Source organism: Balaenoptera acutorostrata, chromosome 13, assembly GCF_949987535.1.
Source record: "Balaenoptera acutorostrata chromosome 13, mBalAcu1.1, whole genome shotgun sequence".
Taxonomy (NCBI): domain Eukaryota; kingdom Metazoa; phylum Chordata; class Mammalia; order Artiodactyla; family Balaenopteridae; genus Balaenoptera; species Balaenoptera acutorostrata.
Window position 1 is genome coordinate 42749835 of NC_080076.1, and position 22736 is coordinate 42772570.

At 38.7% G+C, this 22736-nt stretch overlaps 1 protein-coding gene across 4 annotated transcripts in view; it reads right to left on the reverse strand.

The window, feature by feature from the left end:
- The window catches only part of MAPRE2 (microtubule associated protein RP/EB family member 2), a 176328-nt gene that overhangs the window by 49760 nt on the left and 103832 nt on the right, over positions 1-22736 (reverse strand). The gene's annotated exons all lie outside the window — the stretch shown is intronic.

A 22736-nucleotide genomic window follows, 5' to 3' on the forward strand; every position in this document is an offset into this window, starting at 1 on the left:
TACCTCCCCCTCCCCAAACAAACCCCATACATATTAGCAGCCACTCTTGATTCTCTCCTCCCACCAGACCCTGGTAACCACTAATCTATTTTCTGTCTCTACAGATTTACTTATTTTGGCCATTTCATATAAATGCAGTCATAAAATACGTGGCCTTTGTGTCTAGTTTCGCTCACTTAGCAAAATCTTTCCCAGGTTCATCCATGTCGTGGCACATATCAGAACGTCATATTCCTTTTTATGGTTGAATAATATTCCATTGTATGAATGTAACACATTTTACTGATTGAATCATCAGCTGATGAACATTTGAGTTGTTTTCATTCTGGGGCTATTATGAGCAATGCTGCTACAAACATTCATGCAGATGATTTTGTGTGAACCTAATTTTCAATTCTCTTGGGATATACCTAGGAGTGGAAAATGGTACCACTGTGTTTTAACATTTTGAGGAATTGCCAGGCTGTTTTCTAAAGCAGGTGCTCCATTTCACACTCCCACCAGCAACATATGAGGGTTCCAGTTTCTCCAGATCTTCACCAACACTTGTGTTTTTGATTCTAGCCATCCTAGTGTGTGTAAATTTTGATTTGATTTCCCTAATGGCTAACGATGTTGAACACCTTTTTCATATGCTTTTTTACCATTTGTATATCTTCTTTGGAGAAATGTTTATGCAAATCCTTTGCCCATTTTTAAAGTGGGTTAAATGCCTTTTTGTTGGTGAGTTATTAAGAGTTCTTTCTACATTTCGGATACAGGTCGCTTATCAGATATCTGATTTGCAAATATTTTCTCCTGTACTGTGGATTGTCTTTTTCTTGATGGTATCCTTTGAAGCACAAAACTTTTTCTTTTTGATGAAGTACAATTTATCCATTTTTTCTTTTGTTACTTGGCTTTCATCACATCTAAGAAACCACTGCTTAATGCAAATGCATACTGATTTCACTTACATTTCTTCTAAAAGTTGTATAGTTTAGTTCTTACATTAAGGTCAATGATCCATTTTCAGTTATTTCTTCTATATGGTGTGAGGTTTGGATCCAAACTTCATTATTTTGCATGTGACCATTCAGTTGTCCCAGCACCATTTAATTATCTTGGCACTCTTGTGAAAATCAATTAATTATAAATATATGGGTTTATTTCTGGACTCTCAGTTCTATTCCATCTATACACCTATCCTTGGGCCAGTAACACTGTCTTGATTACTGCAGGTCTGTAGTCAGTTTTGAAATCAAAAGTAGAAGTCCTGCAACTTTTTTCTTCCATTTGAAGATTGTTTCAGCTATTCTGGGTCCCACGAATTTACCTATTAATCTCAGAATCAGCTTGTCAATTTGTGTAAAAAGGTAGTTGACTACATCTGCATCACTATTCCTGCACTGCAAATAGGTTCATCTGTACCATTTTTCTAGATTCAACATGGACACGGGGTGGGAGGGAAGGGGCGAATGGGGTGAATTGGGAGATGGGAATTGACATATATACACTACCATGTGTAAAACAGATAGCTAGTGGGAACCTGCGGTATAGCACAGGGAGCTCAGCTTGCTGCTCTGTGGTGACCTAGATGGGTGGGATGGGGGGTGGGGTGGGAGGGAGGTCCAAGAAGGAGGGGATATATGTATACATATAGCTGATTCGCTTTGTTGTACAGCAGACACTAACACAACATTGTAAAGCAACTATACTCCAATTAAAAAAGAAAAAGAAAAAAAAACACAGAATGTTCTTTGTGGGGAAAAAAAAAGTAGTTGAGATTTTGACAGGGACTGAATTGAATCTAGAGATTAATCTGGGGAGTACTGCCATCTTAACAACATAAAGTTTTCCAATCCAGGAACATGAGATATCTTTCCACTTAAGTTCCTCCAATGATGTTTTAAAGTTTTTAGTATATAAGTCTTACACTTCTTTATTAAATTTATTCCTATTGTATTCTCTTTAATGCTACTTTAAGTGGAATTGTACTCTTAATTTTATTTTTGGATAGTTAATTAATGTTAATAAGGTTGATTTTGGGGTACTGATCTTGTATCCACCAACCCTGCTTAACTGACTTATTAGTCATAATAGCTTTTTGTTGGTTCCTTAGGATTTTCTACATACAAGATCATGACTCTGCAAACAGAGATAGTTTTACTTCTTCCTTTCTAAGCTGAATGCCTCATTTCTTTTTCTTGCCCAATTGCTCTGGCCAGAACCTCTAGTAAAATGCTGAATAGAAGTGCCAGGAGTGGACATCCTGTCTCGTTCCTTGTCTTAGCGGGGAAGCATCTATTCACTGCTAAGTATGATATGAGTTTTTCATAGATAGCATTATTATCACACTGAGGAAGTTTCCTTCTATTCCTAGTTTTAGTGTTTTTAATCATGAAAGGGTATTGAATTTTGTCAAATGCTTTTTTAAATATCCACTGAGAGTCTCATGTGACTTTTGTCCTTTATTCTATTAATATGGTGTATAACACTGATTGCTTTCCATATGTTAAGACAACCTTGCATTAATCCTATTTGATCATGGTGCATAATCCTTTTTATATGTTGCTGGATTTATTCTGCTAGTATTTTGTTGAGGATTTTTATGTCTATATTCATAAGAGATACTGGTCTATAGTTTTCTTGTGATGTCTTTGTTTGTTGTTTGTTTGTTTTTGGTTGCTCTGTGCCACATGTGGGATCTTAGTTCCCCAACCAGGGATCGAACCCATGCCACCTGCATTGGAAGCACAGAGTCTTAACCACTGGACCGCCAGGGAAGTCCCTGGTTTTGTTATCAGGGTAATATTGGCCTCACAGAATGAGTTGTAAAGTGTTCCCCTCTCTTTTACTTTTTGGAAGACTTTTTAAAGGACTGGTGTTAGTTTTTCTTTAAATATTTGGTAGAATTCACCATTAAGTTACTTGGGCCTGGGCTTTTCTTTGTGGAAATTTGTACTGAAATTACTAATTCTATCTCTTGTTTTATAGGTCTATTCAGAATTTCTATTTAAGTAGTTTATGTCTTTCTAGGTATTTATCCATTTCATCTAGATTACTGAAAATTATTGATTTTTAAACATTTACTTTTATTGTTACAGAGTTATTACTCATGAGTTCTAATAAATTTTCAGTTACGTCTCTGGTTTTCTAGGGCGAAATCAATGCAGAAAATAATGCCTTTGTTATACCATATATACATGTATATGGTATACAAAAAATATGTACCAACTACCTTTGCAACCACCATGGAGATAATAAAAATGGTTTCCTTCGATCAATCATCATCATTGATTTCCTAATGTTGAATCATCTTTGCATTCCTGGACAAAGTCCTACTTGGTAATGTTTACAAAGTCTTCATTACAGTGCTGGTTTAGATTTGCAAACTCATAAGTGAGATTGTGTGCAACATTTTTTGTGTGCTTTTGTCTTATTTTCTTATGGTTCTTTTAAGTTTAAAAAATAAATATAAAATATGGGAGGGACTTCCTTGGTGGCACAGCGGTTGGGAATCCGCCTGCCAATGCAGGGGACACGGGTTCGAGCCCTGGTCTGGGAAGATCCCACATGCCGCGGAGCAACTAAGCCCATGTGCCACAACTACTGAGCCTGCACTCTAGAGCCCACGAGCCACAACTACTGAGCCTGTGTGCCACAACTACTGAAGCCCGCGTGCCTAGAGCCCAAGAGCCACAACTACTGAGCCTGCGTGTCACAACTACTGAAGCCCACGCGCCTACAGCCCATGCTCCGCAACAAGAAAAGCCACCACAATGAGAAGCCGGCGCACTGCAATGAAGAGTAGCCCCCGCTCACCGCAACTAGAGAAAGCCTGCGCGCAGCAACGAAAAGGAAATGCAGCCAAAAATAAATAAATAAGTAAATAAATAAATAAATTTTAAAAAATTAAATAAAAGCTTGAGCACTAAAGTTAAAAAAAAAAATTGGTTAGAATCCTAACTGCACAACTTGCTACTTGTATGTCCTGGGCTTTTCACACCTTCCCTATGCATTTCAGAGTCCCGTTAGCATCAAATAAGCTGACTAATTTTTTCAATAAACAATGAAGAAAGAGTGGATCACATTAGGATTTCCAGTAAATGGTATGTTATATGATCACTTAGGTATAATATTGTACGTCATTTTCTAGAGTCAAAGGAGCCCCTGAGAATTTTTAAGAATTATCTTATTGACTTTGTGAACTATGCTAAAGATTTCTTGCTATTGCCTCTGGTTATGGTTATGTCCATCTGGGTATTTTCAACTTCCATTCCTCAAATCTCTAGTGCTTAAAGAGACATCAGGAAAAGGATACCTTGACATTAATTTTTGCTACTAAGCACATCATCAGTGGTTCTTGTGGAGCGGGAAACCACACTCAGGCATAACCTGAACAAGGCTGTCATGTTCTGATTCCCATCAAAGGTCGACCCTCCACCTGTTCTCTGGATCAGATCTGCCCTCCCGTTCTCGTTGATGTCACTCCTGCAACTATCCTCACTCTCTCTTGCAATATCAATTTCTTTCCATATGGACTATTCTTAACATGTGCAAACATGCTCTAGTATCATGTGACTTTGACAAAATAAGATAAAAAAACTTCCTTAACTCCACATTATCTATTAGCTATTATGCTATTTATCTCCTCCTATACACAGCAAAACTTGACAAAATTGTCTATTTCCATTGTTTCATCTACCATTCAAATCAATTCTGTTGTCTTCCTTACCCTGTTCTGGTCAAGGCCATCAATAGCTTTCTGTTACTGAATCTAACAGTCACTTTTCTTTCTTCATCCAACTCAACCTCTGAATAGTATTTGGCTCTGGTGACCACTCCCTCCTTGAAATTCTGTATTTTATTCCTTAATTAGACAAAATGGGTACCAACTAACTTGAAAATTCAGGAGTCACTGCCATTGTCCTGAAAGTCTAGCCAGCCACAAATTAGAATGTTCCTCATTGAGAGGTGTAGAGATTTTGGGGTCATTTCATTAATCTCGCAATAACGTGGGCCTACATTTTACACAGATCCCACTTTCATCAAATTATGCCAAGGCTGCCATTATTCATGTACTGCCCCTTGCTAAGGATACCACAGTGGTTCCTATGAAACCACTACAAAATCCAAACTCCTTCCCTGGTCTGCAGTGTCCTGTGACCAGGCCTCTGCCCACCTCTCCCTGGAAGCTCCTTTCACACTGGCTTCCTTGTTACTCCACGTTCTTGCTATTCAGATCAAGGCTTAGAGGTCACTTCCTCAGAGAGGTCCTTCCTGACCATGCCATGTGAAGTCACCCTCCAGTTACTCTACCACCTCATCTAGTTTTATGTCTGGTATTTTACTGTTAACTCATATGTTGGTTTGTGGTTTACTGCCCCCGTCACTGGAATGTAGCTTTCAAGAGAGTCTGCACTTTAATCGGTCTTGGTCCCCTCTGTATCCAAGCCTTTACTGCAGTACCTGCCATAGTGTGGGCTTCAATAAACATCCGGTTAATGAATGAAGGTCTACAGGTTGTGTAGCAGTTGAACCACAACACGGGATGGTAAATGATAAAATTCTAATGTTACCAAAGTCCCAAATATGAGGTATTACTGGAAGAGTTGCTACATATTCTTTTAAAAATTGATGGGGTATAAATACATTAAAAACAGAACAAAATAAAACAAACAAACAAACAAAAACCTAACCAAAACAAGAGCCACTCTGGAAATCAGTCTTCAGAAAAGTGAAAAATAAGCTTCAAAAGGCTAAATATTAGATATCACACCAAAGTAAAAGCATTCCAAATTGTAGGATGTTGTGTTCACCAAGAGATTAATTATGATGGGCTATGCTCTAAGCCTATCAGCTCAAGGTGCTACTGCAGTTATGAAGGTCAACAAGATTCTGGAAATAGTCAGGAAATAAGTAGAAAAGGGAAAATATTCTGTCTTTGTACATTGCCATGCTATGTCTGTGCCTATAGCCCTAAGGATGGTTTCAGTTGTTATATATCAAAAGTGACATAATGGAGCTGAAAAACTTGGGGACAGGAATCCAAAAGGAACAGTTGGGGCACTGTATAAAGGCAGAACTCAAAAATGAACATCCAGACTCAAAAGATTTGAGGATGTATGATTTCAATGTATGAAATCATGAAAAGCACGAGAGGACAAATAATATCATTTTTACCAGACCCCAGGACCTCAGTAGAAGAATATCAGGATAAACTGACATTTTTAAAAGGAAAATTTCAGATACCAAAAGGGAAAGGAAATACTACTTTATAAGTTTATGGACTGCATTATGCCAAGAAATATAAGAAATGAAAACACCTACATTTGTATAAAATCTATTAAAGCTTTCATATCTAGTTTAAACATTCTGAACCCCACAGAGATAAGTATTTTTAATTATCATCATCCTATTTTAGAGACTTGGGAACAGGCTCAGAAAGTCATTCAGCTAACAAAAGGAGAATTTACACTCTGTTCTGAACTCCAGTTAAAAAATTTTTTTCTTCTTCTCTATGCTGCTTCTAGGAATTATAAAATTTTAGGGTTCAAAGAGAGTTTAGAAAATTTGCTAGATTATAATTTTATAAGGAGTCACAAAGGAAACTGCAAGAGAACATATGAACCTTTCAGACTGACAGGAGGGGTGTCAGCCATACGTTTCCTCCTCATAGAACAATCCTGGGCTGGATAGATAGCTCATTAATCTGCTCCAAGGTCATGGTTTTATATTTTAGTATATATACTCATAATAACTTTATTTTAAATATATAGTGTATATATGTAAATATAATAAGCACATCCTTTCTCAGTAATATATTACTATTCACTTTGTTGTACACTTGTAACTAACACAACATTGTAAGTCAACTATACTCCAATAAAAATTAAAATAAATAAATAACATTCTATATTCCTTGAAAAAAAAAATATATTACTGCTGTCAAGATTTCACAGTACTCTCCCAGAAATGGGACACAATCTGTGGAAAAGATATCAAGCTATTTTGGGTTCAGCCACAAACAGCTACTCAAATTGCCCATCTGATTTTCTCCCAGGCCAGGCAGCCCTTATACAGAAAAGCCTATGTCACTGAGGTCTTCAGTTACTACTTTCTACAATCTTACTTGGTACCGATGAAGGGTCAGAAGAAAAGAACGACAACGTCTATTCACTGGACACATCTATGCCATTATACCTTTAATTACAGAAATCATTACAGGCAAACAACTTTTTTAAAAGCTTAGTCTCTCAAACTAATATCAGTGAGGACCAGGGAGGGGGCGGGAAGGATAGAGAACCAGACTGTCGGAACTTGGATCTAAGCCTCAATCATCTTGAACGGACTGTGACATGTCATCACACCCTTCTAAGCCAACAGTATTTCTAGCTGCAAAACGTCTGGTCTGGACAGATCTCTAAGCTCTAAAATTAGATGATTCTCTAATTCAAAGTCCATCACCAACTTGTCTTTTAAGGGGTACTTGATATTTCTGCTAATTAGGACGCAACAATGTCTTTCACCCTCATATGACTAAGACTTTTGCCAGCGCGCCTGCCTGTAGCCATCGCCGTCCTCTGCCACAGTTGCTGTAGGAGCCAGGAGTACACAGCTGCACCTGGAGGGATACTCCCGGGAGCACCCACTCATGCCCTTCCCAGATTATATCTTCCAGGTACTCCTCTTTGAGCTCTTGATATTGATACACTCAGCAACATAACCATATTTTCTGTCATCTTCAGCAGCTGACTATTAAATATCTTTCCTGTTAGAATATTGCTTTTACACAATAATCACAGAATCATTCCAGCTCTGTTTTTGCCTTAAGCCCTGTCTTTCCTGGAACTGATCTCACTGCAGAACTGCACATGTTACCAAAGCCCAAACCTCATGCTGAAGGCAGTATTTCCCTTTGGGAAATCAGGGCTCCCTAACGAGGAAAGTGGGGCTGCAAAACACAGGGTTACATATTTCCAACACATCAGCAGAAATCGCTCTACCTACACAAACAGAAGGCTTGAAGAGCTTAATGGCAACTGTGAGATAATAATGCTTTGAAACATTAACATTTTAAAGGAATTTAAAATCCCAAACTTCAACTGCATTTTTCTAATCCAACAAAAATATGCTGAAATTGGTAGTAGCTCTGTGCTGTTTTCATAGGCATCTTTCACATTCCTGGCATGAACAGCAGCTTCATAGCTTCAGTTACCACAGTATTATTTAACTCTGTGAAAGTGAACTTAGAACACTGTCTACTTCACCTGCCCCAAGTCACAAATGCAAAAATAAAGATCTGCAGTTCAGAAACCTGGTTTCAACTGAGCTTGTTCCCGGGAATTCCCACTGTCCTCAACTGAGTTTCCGACTTCTTCTCACTGCTTGGAGTTATGTCAGAAACTTTTAATTCAAATTTTAAATGAGTCTCAAAGACAAATAGCTTTCAAACCAATTCCTTGAAGAGGAAAAGGAGTTAGAACCAGCAGGAAGATTTCAACTCCCGCAGACTTAGACACAGAAGGCTTCTGTGACTTGTGCCGAGTGCTGAAAGCATGCTATCCGTGCCCTTCTCCACACTCAGAGGAAGCTGTCAAAGGACATTTTCATCACCTTTCTTTTATAGAAAAAGAAATAAGCCAGCAATCATTATGCCGGCAGACGGATTTTTAAGAGTATCAACAGATATATTAAAAATCCTTGTTAAACCATGTGGTTGGGCTTTCATCTGATACATGCCCTCAAGCCTTACTGATTCATATGATATCAAACCTTTTTAAGAATCTTATACGGCTGCAGCAAATTGCAGTTAAAGATACCAATGTTCCCTGTTCACAACCTGCCTTTAAAACCCAGGAGTACTTTTTAAAAAGTAAAGTTACCTTTAAATCAGATTTTTATTAAGAAACTTGCAGAACAATGTTAAAAGTGACACCTTCCATAGAGATAATCGATCAGATATTAAGATCAATGTACTGAGTTGATTTAGTGCTTCTTCATCAAAAAATCATGGAAGAATGAAGACTGTTTTCCTCTATCTTTCAATAGGAAATTTCAATGTAGTAAAAATCTACATACCAAATAGCCCTTGATTAAGATTTAGGTACCAATATTTTTATTAAAAAAGTAAATTTTAGAGAAATAATTCGATTGTAACAGATAGAAATACATAATACTCAGAACAGAGCTGGTATTTTAAGAGTGCTATTTGTGAAAATAATTTTCGTAGAAATTAACTGCAACTCTATCTGTGTTGAAAACTGGAATGCAAAGCACACTAAAGTCTAACTGGACTGTTTACAGTTGTTTTATTCAATGAAATCATAATTACCCTGTAACTTATCATCTTGCATTTGAATGCCTTAGGGAAAAATATAAAACTCCAAATCTGCCTATGGATGCAGACAAAGATTCAGTCAATTGAAACAAGAAAGAAATGGCAGGTGAAGAATCATCGTATTGGTTTGAAAGATTTCTTTTTAGCTGCTAATTGACGACCCGGAGCTGGGTGCTTGGTTTCACTTCTAGTTTCTAACACCAGTGATTTCCTTTAGGGTAACGTGCTCATCAAAAAAAAAAAAAAGGTCATGAAGAACCTAGTGGCAGGACAGGAATAAAGACACAGACCTACTAGAGAATGGACTTGAGGATACGGGGAGGGGGAAAGGTAAGCTGGGACAAAGTGAGAGAGTGGCATGGACATATATACACTACCAAACGTAAAATAGATAGCTAGTGGGAAGCAGCCACATAGCACAGAGAGATCAGCTCTGTGCTTTGTGACCACCTAGAGGGGTGGGATAGGGAGGGTGGGAGGGAGGGAGATGCAAGAGGGAAGAGATATGGGAACATATGTATATGTATAACTGATTCACTTTGTTATAAAGCAGAAACTTACACACCATTGTAAAGCAATTATACTCCAATAAAGATGTTAAAAAAATAAATAAAATAAAATAAATAAAGTAAAATAAAATAAAATTCTACCTGTCCAGAAAAAAAAAAAATTTTTTTTTTACCAAAACAAGCTGTCTGACATATGCAGCTTCGTACCATAAGATCTGGCTTCTACGTGGGAATCATGAATGAAGGAAGGGGGAGAGGCACTTGGAGCGCAGGCAGGAATGGTGTGCAGGACAAAATGTCACTGGCTCCCAGGGAGTCTGATACTGAAACTGGCAGCGAGACACACCAAAGGCTGAACGCCCAGAATAGAGCTGAAGTTAGAATTTGGCATTCCAGATAGAGAAGGACAAGGAGGCACCGAAAAGCCTTTATTACACATGAAAAACAAGGAAGAAAGGTACATATGAAACCCATTCTGAAGGGGTCAGTTTTCTTATTAGGGTCATCAAAATAGAAAGTTCTGCAAAGCTGCAGTATCAGAGGATATAGACAGTTTCTCTGTGTTTCCATTCAGGTATTTTCACACATTTATTTGTATTACCTCCTCTACTTTAATGGACAAAAAGTTTTTTCTTTAAGTACTGAAATTACATGTGTGACTATGTAAAAAATGCAAGATTTAAATTAAGAAAAGCTTGAGGAGAAGGTAAGAATCTGAAAAGATAGATTTCCTATCTAATTTCTGTGGTTATAGGCTAAAGAAACGCCCATCTGTAGGTGGCACAGAGGGATATCACTTTGTTTATTAATCAATGAAAAACCAATAAACCAACAACTACTTATTGAGGAGTACGATTTTACTCTTAAAGGACCAAGGAATTTAGTTTTGAGAGACCAGAGAAACACACATGGAAAAACTAGCAAAAGTACAAAACAACTCTGTTAACCTATGAGACACAGAAATACTAAAGGAGTTAGTTCAAAAATTCTGCCCAATAAACTCCCCAAAAGAGTAATCAATACTAACAAATGAAGTCAAGTCAAACTTGCATGGTCATTTCCAGTCCTCAAGGACCTTGACCTCTAATGTTGAGGTTACAGGTACTCAATGACCTTAAGACTTTAAGAGGGAGCACACAGTTTGTTGAGAGAATGGGCTGGAAGGTGGCATTGGAGATGGTCCTCAAAGGAGGCATTCCAAGCAAAAATGGGGAATTACAACATCTGATGAAAGATGAGTTTGGGCAAATGCAGGCTATGGATAGGGGAGTCATGGGGGTAGATGCTAGAAAGATGGTTTTGCAGTCTGACTGTTCAAGGCTTTAAAAGCAGCAGCTTAATTTAATTTGGTAGGTAGTGGAGAACCAACGTTTATTTCTTGGCACAAATATCTTTAGAGAAGAGTCCCTAAATTGTGCCATTTTTAAGCTCCAATTGTAAGAACGTATCTATTTTAGGGGCAAATGAGATTATGGATAAGTAAACTAAAGCTGCCCATCAACAGATGAATGGATAAAGAAAATGTGGTATACACACACACACACACACACACACACACACACACACACTGGAATATTACTCAGCCATAAAAAAGAATGAAATAATGCCATTTGCAGTAACATGGATGGACCTAGAGATTATCATACTAAGGGAAGTAAGTCACAAAGATAAATATCATATGATATCACCTATATGTGGAATCTAAAATAGGACACAAATGAACTTATTAATGAAACAGAAACAGACTCACAGACATAGAGAACAGACTTGTGGCTGCCAAGGGGGAAGGAAGGATTGGGAGTTTGGGATTAGCAGAGGCAAACTATTATATATAGGATGGATAAACAAGGTCCTACTGTATAGCAAAGGGAACTATATTCAACATCCTGTGATAAACCATAATGGAAAAGAATATGAAAAAGAATATATATAACTGAATCACTTCATTGTACAGCAGAAATTAACAGAACACTGTAAGTCAACTATACTTCAATAAAATTTTTTTTAAAATCCCTAAAGGTTATAAACTTCTCCCAATTTCTCAGGGAATTTCTACTGAATCATTGCTCATATCATTCTATCAACAGTTCTATATGCAGGCCACTATGTGAACTCTGGGTATCATAGCTGATGAAGAGGCTTTTAGTATAGTGGAAGATGCAGTGGTGTGAACAGACCAGCATAAACCCGCAGTCCATTTCTACACTATGGACCACTCGCTCAGGTTGCTTTTTAACGGCTAAAGTCACTGTCTCTGGGACTGGGAGCTGCAGGGTTCTTCCCAGATCAAAGCCATTTCACCTGCTTTCCGAGGCTTGCAGGTGAGGGTTTCTTCCCTACTGCCACTCCCCATCACATCCAGTCTACCGGCTCTCACCAATACCAGTACCAATACCAATACCATCCCCTATTTTCCAGAGGTGAGCACTCTTCCCCACAGCTCCCTGAGAAGAGGCCTAGAGGTCACAGAAAGCCCAAAAGGCCAGGGATGGTACCAAAGGAAGCCCCCAGCAATTACAGAGGAACTACCACGTAACATTCATGCAGACTGTGATACCTAAGACAGTATTTTTCTATAATAAACTGCTTTCTGTATATTTTGCAGGTTAACCCCAGAACACTTTGCTTTTCTAAGCACAACTCTAGTATTAGAAGGAGCCCAAATTAGTATGAGGACTGTAGAAGTATTTACTTCTGAGATTCAATCACATGATCACAGAATAAATAGAAAGACTGGAATTTAACTTTAGTTAAAAAAAAGAGAACAAAAAAGGCACGAAAGGAGTTTTTTTAAAACACTGAATTTAAACACAATTATGTGTAATTTTAAAATTGCCATACACCATGAATTCTCATACAAATGTAATCTAAAAGAAATCACAGTGGAGAAATGATCCTCCTTATGGAGGATGTTAAGAGAAACTGCAGGAAATTGTGCTGTCATGAGTTTCACATTTACATGCTTCTTATTGTCAAATAATTTGGTCATAAGAGCTTATGAGTGTTAATACTTGGATAAGAACAAACTCTTGCAAGGGAGGGGACGAATAAAGAGAGGTAACTTGCAATCGGCCTGAATTATGTAATGGTTACAGGGTGGAAAAAATCCAATCTGCAGAGTGACGGTTATTTTAAGAGGTGCCAAGCAATTCAATTCTTCTGTTTCCAGGTATGTAATTCTAACATGCCCAAACATTTGACAGTGACTTCTGACACTCCTTTTTTAATAGTGTCTACATGGCTGATAAACTGTAAATTTAAAACACAATTTGGGAAAAAATAGGTTAGAAAAAAGATTTCCTTTTGAAGAACAGTAGTACTCGAAGATGCTTGGCTTCCTCATCTCAGGTGTGTAGAAACTGGACAGCCTACTACTGTTTCAGATATTCAGAGCACAGACTGCCCATTCGTGTGATAAGGCCATCTGATGGTGCGACAGGCTGGAGGACCACTACTTTTTGTCCAGGGACCTTGCTCCGCCTTTGCTTTGCACTGGGGAAAGCTGAGAAAAAGGATCTTGAATGCTCTGGATACAAATATGTCAAGGGAGAACTTTGGTAGTAAAGGAATGGGTCCTAACTAGGTATAATCTGTATTGCTTTTCGTACCTAGCTGTATCCCCAGATCCCAGCCCACCTTCTGACACACTGTAGGCACTCAATAAATATCTGCTGACTTCAGGAATACATAAAGCAATATGTTAGAACATCAAAAAAATATCTAAATAGTACCTTTACTTGAAATCCCCAACTTTCTCTTCTCAGCCTGAATCTTATCCGTATGAAAAACATAGTTAGGTGAGCATTTCAATTAAACTCCATTTCATAAATATTTATTGACCATCCACTAAATCTGCATGGCCGTTTGGCCAAAGACCCAAGAAGCTTTTCTAGGCTGACATAACCTCCCCTTTCTTCGAATACTACGGCATTTATTACCTGCCACTTCACTGCCCCTTCTTCTGCTGCCTTGAATCTTAACTTAGGTTTCAGAGTCTCATGTGTGCATGTACGTGCATAAAATGCTGCACCTTCTCTCTGCCTTGATCAAACGTTTTCTGCCTAAAATGTCATTTTGCCACCTTTTACATTTGAACAGAAATTTCTCATTTGTTAAGTTTAGCCCAAACATCAACTCCTCTGTGGAGCTTTTCTGTCCCCAGTGCAGAATTAACTGTTTCACTAAAATGGCTACAGAAGCCCAGCAGTAGGTTGGACTTGCATTTTAATTAGCGATCTCTCTTAGCTGACTGCTGGGTAACTCTTCAAGACTGGGGATGGGGTACAATTCATCTCTCTACTGGGCTGGCACAGTGTCCACTATGACTATAAACCACTGGCAGCTCTAGAATTTCCTCTATGGCAAACAGATACTGTAATAAGGGGACAGAACTGGATGGGAGACGGATGACTATTCTGAAATGTTGCACCAGCATGTCCCTTGGTACAAGACTGAGAAAACATCAACTTGTCATATGAAAGGAGTTGGAGAAGTACTGCCAGAGGTGCTCAGCACAGCTACAGCAATCCAGGTTCACTGAACAGAATGAAATACGTGGGAAACAGTGATTCCTTGAGTCATAAATCCTTTGGGGGACCAAGCTGATAACAACATTATTCTAGAAGATGTTCTTTTTTCTCAGTAGCATAGATATTGAAGAAATGAGGATGTTAATTGTCCTCTAAGGTCCAAGCTTATTAAAATAAGCCTGGGTTCAGCGTGAGGAAAGGGCCACATTCTTGGGCTTCAAATGTGCACGTGTGTCTCTAAGGAGCCATTATTTTGGTTACTGTTCCACTGACCAGGGATTATCCTGAGAGAACCGAATCGCTGCAGGTGGCAACATTTCGGAGCCCCCTCATCTTGCTTGGAGGACAAGAGAGTTTAGAGCAGGAGAGGAAGCAAGAAGAACAGACAGAGAGAAGGGGAGCCTCTTTCCCCACCCACTCTCAGCAGGTAGAGTAAAAAAGAATTTGATAAAATCGGGAGCAAATGCCTGTATGTTTCTACTAGCATCTCGGCTACCTTTGGTAGGAAAGTTCTTGATGACGATACTAGGTCACAGTGTGCAATCAGCAGAATTACCAGATGTGTCTCATTACCTCAATTAGTAATTTAAAGGGTGGGGATGTGGACTTCTAACTCCTCTGTTCCTAGAGATGTTCAGTGGGCTCCTGATAAATGGATATGGAAAAAAATCAAAAACGTGCACACGCACACACCCCTCTTCCACATCTACAGCGGCTGCACATACGAGCAAGGAGAGCGTAAGGCTGTGATCCAGGGAGGCCCCAGCTAGCATCAGCCGTGAACACTTGGCTTCTCTGGGCTTTTATCCTCTTATATAAAATAGGAATAAAAAAGTTCTATTTTTCTTCTGCACACAGTTGTTGTAAGAATTAAAATAAATAATACACATAAAAGCACAATGAAAATGCTAAAGGACGATACATAAAAGTTGAGGCCCTATGACATCATTTTACCCCTAATGTACAAAACCATGTATTATGTGGCTGGTTAAAATAATTGGAGCTATAAAAATGAAGAGGATGGAATGGGATTGTTTCAGCTATGAAATATGAATCTCCAAAATGCATGTTTGAGATTCAAAGGGCAAAGAACCAAAGAACAAAATGAGGTCCTTGGCCTCTCCTGCTAGCAAAGAAAGGGGATGAACACATTCCTAAGATCCTCCAGTTTATCTACTGAAAAACATTTGAGGGCTTCTCCAGTCCTTAAGTCTTTCCCCAAATAAACATATGAGGTGCTTAAGTAATCACAAATTCATTTATAAAAGGAAATGACTATTTTCTACCAATTTTCTACTCTTCCTGTTAAAGTCTTTAGATGATTTAAACTGAAGAGGAGAAAAGGGAAAGCAAAAAAATAGCAATATAAATACAAAATAATGTTTCATAAAGAATATATCCATCACATAAAGTAATTAACATCTTTAGGAAAATCAAAATAACTTACAATGTGTTGGAACATACCTTTCTTTTTCCTTAAGATACTTGTTTTTAAAGATCTTGGTGAATGATTTCAAAATAAATGTATCATCATATGCTAAGCATCTTATCATAAAGCAAAGACAAAATCAGAAGAGAAGGAGTTCTAAAAGTTTCTGAAATTAGAATCATGAATCACAAAACCCAACATGTTCTTGGGCTCCAGCCCTATGATTCCCACACCCTTCACCAATATTTCTGGGGCCGTTGAGTCAGGGCTCCAGGCATAACACTAACGGAGTCAATGTTGGGGATTTGGAGGTTCATTCCTTGGTCTAAGCCCTATACTCTCATCAGTATCACCTTCATCACCTGGACACACCCTACACTTCTTTTGATGACCTGCCCCCAGTACAACAATTTTCATTTCCAAACTCACAACCACGGACCCATTCATGGTTTTGGAGCAGGTGAAACCTGGCAGAGTCTTACTATAGTAGATTAGAAGAAAAAGTATCTGAACCCAAGGGGAGATTGCATGTTAAAGATTTTGCAAATTAGTGATATACTTACTAAGAACCCTGAAAACAGGATTCATCTATGTCATCTGGGAATTTTCCCAGATAAGGGAAAACAGTAAAAGATGAAAGTCTAGGATTTAATTAAGGGTACTGCCTTGTACAAATTCCTGCAATTATTAAATTTTTTGACTTTATTGAGAATTCTCAAAGGCAATCATTAGTTAAAATTTCTAATAACATGTCACCAATTTGCTTTGTTCCTTTTAAGACACAATATTAAGTTCATAGTGATTACATGTTCCTTGATTTTTTGTTAGTATATAAACTGCCAGTCTTCATTCCAGGTGATCTGTTTTCCCTGTTTTACTTCCCCTAGTTTATGGTGTTCATCCCTACTTAGGAGGGATTCCAGTAGAAATGGGTAAGAAAAGAAACGACACATCTGTAGGTCTGTCCCTCTGGAAAATACTAACGTAGCTGCCCGACACCTATTCAGTTAGAGGCCTGCCCAGTTATTGTATCACTGAGGACTGGTTTTACGGAACTGAAAATATTTGTTGCATTTCTTCCAAAGAACTGAGCAATTCCATGGTTTCCTGGGAAAATCCCAGATGTATGCACAGTTTCTTCAAAGAAATAGAGTAAAAACAATTTTCACATACTCATATGATATCATCCAGAAAAACTCTACATTTCTCTTAGAGAAACAACATACTTCATGTATTTAAGGGCTGGACCTAATAAAACACACATTATCCTGCGTCCTGGTCACCCCATGTGACTCAAGAGGAGGATTTCTGAGGTGTTTCACAAACTTTGGCCATTCTTCAGCCATTCGAAGGCAGCACCCACTAACTCCCAAAGAATCTGAAGGAAGGTGTTTCTCCGCAGACTCGCTGTGTTCCCCACCTCTCCTTTGTAAGCTCAAAGCTCTTCCAAAACAGCACTGGCCACAGCGTGCTTTCTAGTTTTCTGCAGGACAGTGCCCTGCCGTACTGAACTCTTAGAGGACCACGACCCCATCTTATTAATCCAGATCCCCAGGGCCTAGGCCAAAGAAGGGCTCAAAACGTGTAAATAAAAGTAAATTGATTGTCAGAACTTAATACAGTAATGAGACAGATGAAGAGATGGCTGACTGCTTTCAGTATCAATACATATACGTGCGTGTGTATATATATCGATACATATATCATCTATGTAAAAAAACAAAATTTATAGGGGCAGTTGGATAAATGGAGGTGAATGCATACACTTTTTTCCACTATGGTATTTAGCATTACAAAATGCAGTAAACAGAAAAACCACAACAAAAACACCGATTTATGTTTATTTTTGGTAACAAAGTAGCAAATATCTATAAACAAACATGTTTAGAAGGAAAAATATACTACTGTATCCCATATTCTGCTCAAAAAATAAACTCCCTTTCAACTGGTACATTAGCAGAGACACAGGAGTGTATTATCCACTGCAACAACTGAACCCCATGTTGGACCTCCCTCCCCCCCATTTTCCAACTCACTTTTTGCCCACCCCCCTGCCCCGCTCGCCAATTAGTTGGTTTGCTGAGACCAAGCAAACGGATTTTAAAATTAACTTCAGCAAAATAAAATCAGAGAAAACCTGTCAGCAAAACCCCTAAAACCCCATCTCTCTACATAATACATCACCAATATGAATAATATTCCACTATAGTACAATTACATCTGTAACAACAGTAACACAAGCCAAGATGACTTAACGTTCTGAAAGCAAATAACAGTCTATGATTTTAGAAAGCTAAGTAAGCTGTGGAGCTACCAGACATCGACAAAATATCCTTACTTGGTTTCAGTTCAAGAGAGCCAACTCTCTTGAGAAGGTCTACTAAATTTAGACTCTGAGCTGATTTCATCACTAACCTGTCCTCCTGACAGAGGTCTCTGCAGACAGGAGGAAGAAGGTACAGGGGACCTCATACTAGGGTGAGATCAACCTATTTCACAGGCACAGACTGCAGCCAAAAACGTCACAAAGAACGCTCTGCTGGGCTCAAAGCACCTGTCCTACAGGGCCCAGGCACGGCTGACAACCACACCTCTGAATCCTGCGGTGTTACTGTAAAGCCTAGCCCCTTCTGGGAGCCATGAAGGACTGAGAATTGTCATTTTTGACTCTGATATGACCAGCTGGATTCAGGAACTTTCCTGGAGGAAGAAAACACCAAAAACTTGATCCAAGACAAAGCTTGAAACAATGTGGAGAAGCACGAAATGAAGCTGAATCGAATCCTGATCATTTTTCTTTTTTAAAAAAATTTATTTATTTATTTATTTAATTTATTTTGGCTGTGCCAGGTCTTAGTTGCAGCACGCGGACTCTTAGTTGCAGCACGCATGCGGGATCTAGTCCCCTGACCAGGGATCGAACCCGGGCCCCCTACGTTGGGAGCACAGAGTCTTACCCACTGGACCACCAGGCAAGTTCCTCTGTCTTTTTTTAAATGCTTGTCAAGAAAAGATCAAAAATTTTCCATTCTAAAAAAAATGGTTTCAGCCAAACCAAATTTTATTCAAATACTAAAATGCTCATGAAAATCACTGAGCTGTTATAACTAGCCTAGTGACAGTACTGGCATCTGAGCATCAGTGGCTTGCTTGTGCTGTGGACAGAGCGGGGAGGAGGAAAGGAAGGTGGCACAGAGAGAAGGGCAGGCTGCCTCTGTAGCCTCTCTCTCCCATGCATGGGAGAGTCGCTCGTTAGGTGCCCGCTGGCCAAGCACTGGCAGCAACCCAGCAGTGGACCAATGGCTCTGCTGCCTGCATCCCAGGTGAGGGGAGAGGACTGGGACACAGAAAAATGGATGTCAGAAAAAAGTTTCAAAGGAAATTTGTATGTTAGAGCAGAGGATGGGGGGTGAAGAGGCAAAGGAAAGATACATTCCTTCCACTCCCAACCAACTCCCTGCCTCATTTCTTTTCACTCTTCTGCCCCAGATAGTTCACTACCTTTTCTGTCATCTCCAATATGGTACCTCGAGTCACTAAAGCGGATTTATAGGGATTCTTAGCACCATACTGCCCATTCTCTCTCTCTTTGAAAAAAATTTTTTATTTAAAAATTTTCATTTTTTTCTCTTAACTATATGTCCATTCTCTCTCTTGAATCCCTTATAAAATATCTAGTAAACTGGTTTGAGCCGGTACTAAAGTAAAACCAAAATGTGTCACCCCACAAAAAGCCCTAAACATTTTATTAGGCAATTGAACTAAAAACATAAAATATTCTTAAGCCAAACAAATCTGGTATTTCATGTGGTTCAATCCCCCATCCCAACGTGGGAAATCCACAAATATTCATTGTCAAATCAAATGTAGATGAGCCGTACACTGTCATATTATTATAGGCAGTATCATACCCATTGACAGCCTGTTCATTTATACAGTCCAGCTTTTCACTTGAAACGTAAAGGTTGCTGTTCACAAGAAATGAATGCAAACTAAATATGCATATGACTGTATGACCCAGATTTCATGTCCAAAGACAATTTCATAAGGTTACATCCTTGGGATAATATTAAGAGGAGAAAAGAGTGAGTCATTTTCATTCTTTTGCAACTTACTGCAACGTGTTTCTAAGTGTTAAACCTCATACCGTCTCTCCTTTAAAAAGCTTTTAAAATGCTTAGATGGAAACAAATGAGATGTTATATAAAGGCAGAAATTTCTGCAGAAAAAGGCACACACATGTGAAGCAGTATGTCACTTCTTTATGAGCTAAAGAAAGCTGATGTTAGTTTTAATATTAGCTGGAGGGCAATCTCTTAGCTGGAAATTAAAAAAAAAGAAATAGGAAATAATGCAAATGGGGGAAAAAATGCCAAAGGGGGACTGCTAGGATTGGAACATAAACCTTTAGGAAAAAGAGTAAGGAACAATTTTATTGAACAAGAAAAAAAATCAGTTAAATATGTGAAGGTATTTTGTGTATGTTTTTCCACAGCACACTGCTAAAATGATATCACACACAGTAAACTGAAGAAGTTAAAATGAAACTGAAAGGAAAAGATATTTTCCAAGAAATCTGACTGACTACTCATTAAGTATGCTGAGGATAAATCACTTAGGTCACCAATATTTGGTTTTGTTCTTATCCTAATAGCACTGTCCTAGCTGCCTTCAATGCCTTCCAGAACAAAGAAGGGTATAAATAAATAAATTCATAAATAAATAAAAAGATAGCACTTCCTGCTAAATGCTATTGCTGAAGGCAAGAGAAAAGTCACAGACTAAATTATGAATGAGGAAATCGTGCCAGATAAATTTTGGATATTTTAACTTTACTTTTAGTGGTTTGGAGTTCCTCTAAAATGCACTGCAAGCTCTTGGCTGCAGCACAGAAGTACTTGGGGTGCTTGTTAGAATGAAGACTTTAGGCTTCACACATCCAGAGACACTGATTTAGAAGGTGAAGGATCCCAAGAACCTGCATTCTTAAGCAGCTTCTCAGAAGATTATAAATGCACATGGTCCGCAGTTCACACTCTGATGAAACTACTGCCTAAAATAAAAGACATGTCTCTCTACTGTGGACATTAACATGTTTTTCTGAGCCAAAAAAAAAACAAACAAAAGAATACCCAAAAAACAAAAAACCAAGACAAACAAACAAAAAAACGTATTTCAATAAAGAAAGGAAACTTTAAATATAATTTAAATAAATATATATTTAAATATTCTTCTGAACCACCAACCTTGTAACCTTAGGTAACTAGTGAGTTATCCTAACGGAAATTATCTATTCTCATGATCAAAATGGTTTCTACAGGTTTCATCAAGCCACACTGGATAGCAACATAGCTACATACGACTATAAAATGCACACCAATGCTTTCTTTAAGGAAACTGTACAAGAACTCTTCACAGATGCTACCAAAATTTTTGTTGAATTTGCCTTATATGAAATTTGAAAGATATGCAAAGAAATTATACATATTTATATAAATAATAGGTACACACACATACACACACATATATATGCACACATACACTCCAGCATTTATTACTACTGGATCTAAAAATTCGAATTTGCTTCTCATTTCATTTGTCAGCAAAAACTCCCCAAGTGCATTACATAGGAAGCTCCTCACGGGCTCCTTCAACACTTTAGAGCCATGACTGGCAATTTTCTCTATGACTCTTTTTCTTATCTCCTTCCTCCCTGTGTCTCTTTTTCTTTGATAACCAACCCCATGACCCTTATCCACAGGTACATACAGCCACTTTATGGGAAAGATACACAGTTTTGTCTTTGCCCCACAGCAGTTTCCAACTGATTTTCATTCATCCCAATGTGACCATTCCTGAGGGAAGAGTATGTGTCAAGCCCTATGGAGAAACGGACCCACAAGTACAATATAAAGTGGTATTCGCTATTAACAGAAAAGGGATGGCTAATAACAGAAAACACTCTGGGTTGCTTTTCCTCCAGCAAATTAAAAATAAAATATTAGAGAGCTCCAGAACGCACAGCAAGAACGGCACCATAAAACTTGACTGAGTGGAGATTTGCAGTTGGGAAGCATGCAACAGGGGCTGTTCCTGTCAGTAATTTTTAGAAGTCATTTCAATAGGCCAACAGCGCATACCTGGGGCGTCATCATAGTCTAAGTCAGCTTTTCTCTAGCTCGTACTGCAGGGCAAAGAACCGGCCGGTTAGCATCCGTTATTGACCTCGCAAATCACAGTATTCATATTGGAGGCCTGGGCGCAGGAAGGGTGGGTGAGGCAATGCCTAGGTTCTGGCCACCCTCACTGTCTTGCTCATGAGAAAACGGTGATGGGAGAAGAGGTGTCAGTAGATGGGAAGTTTGTCTGCTAGTCGATTCTAATCCAGTCTAGATGTGGAGAAGGGAGAGTGTATTCACTGGGGGGTTGGATTTGGGCACATCCGAGAGTGACTAGTGCAGGCGTTCCAAATTCTGACAGCACCGCATGAAATCCTTCTACACATGACCCACTGAGAAAGCCAGCAGAACGCCTTTCTGCTGCCCCAGCACCACTGCGCCAGCTCTACCTGATGACTATTTTGTACCTATCATGTCTCGTGGGATTTCACACGAATACATTTCAGTAATATTTTCTAGTAACACCATTTCCGGTCAGAGCCAGAGGCAGAGAGGAAATCTCTTACCTGTTAGTTCACAAGAAGAAAATACTTCCTGTTCCCAAAGGAAGACTATTTCTTTGATAAATACTCTAACCTAAGAATGAATTACTTTACTAGTGACATGTTCTTTAACAAGCCCCTACTTTATCATTAAAGTCAAATCTTTTCTTTTTTAAACCAAGTTTAGCTCAATACGCATTCCCTGCAGACCTACTTTATAGCAGGCGGGCAGGGTGCCACCTCAGACACATGACAAAGGATGAAACACAGTCCCGTCCTCAAGGGC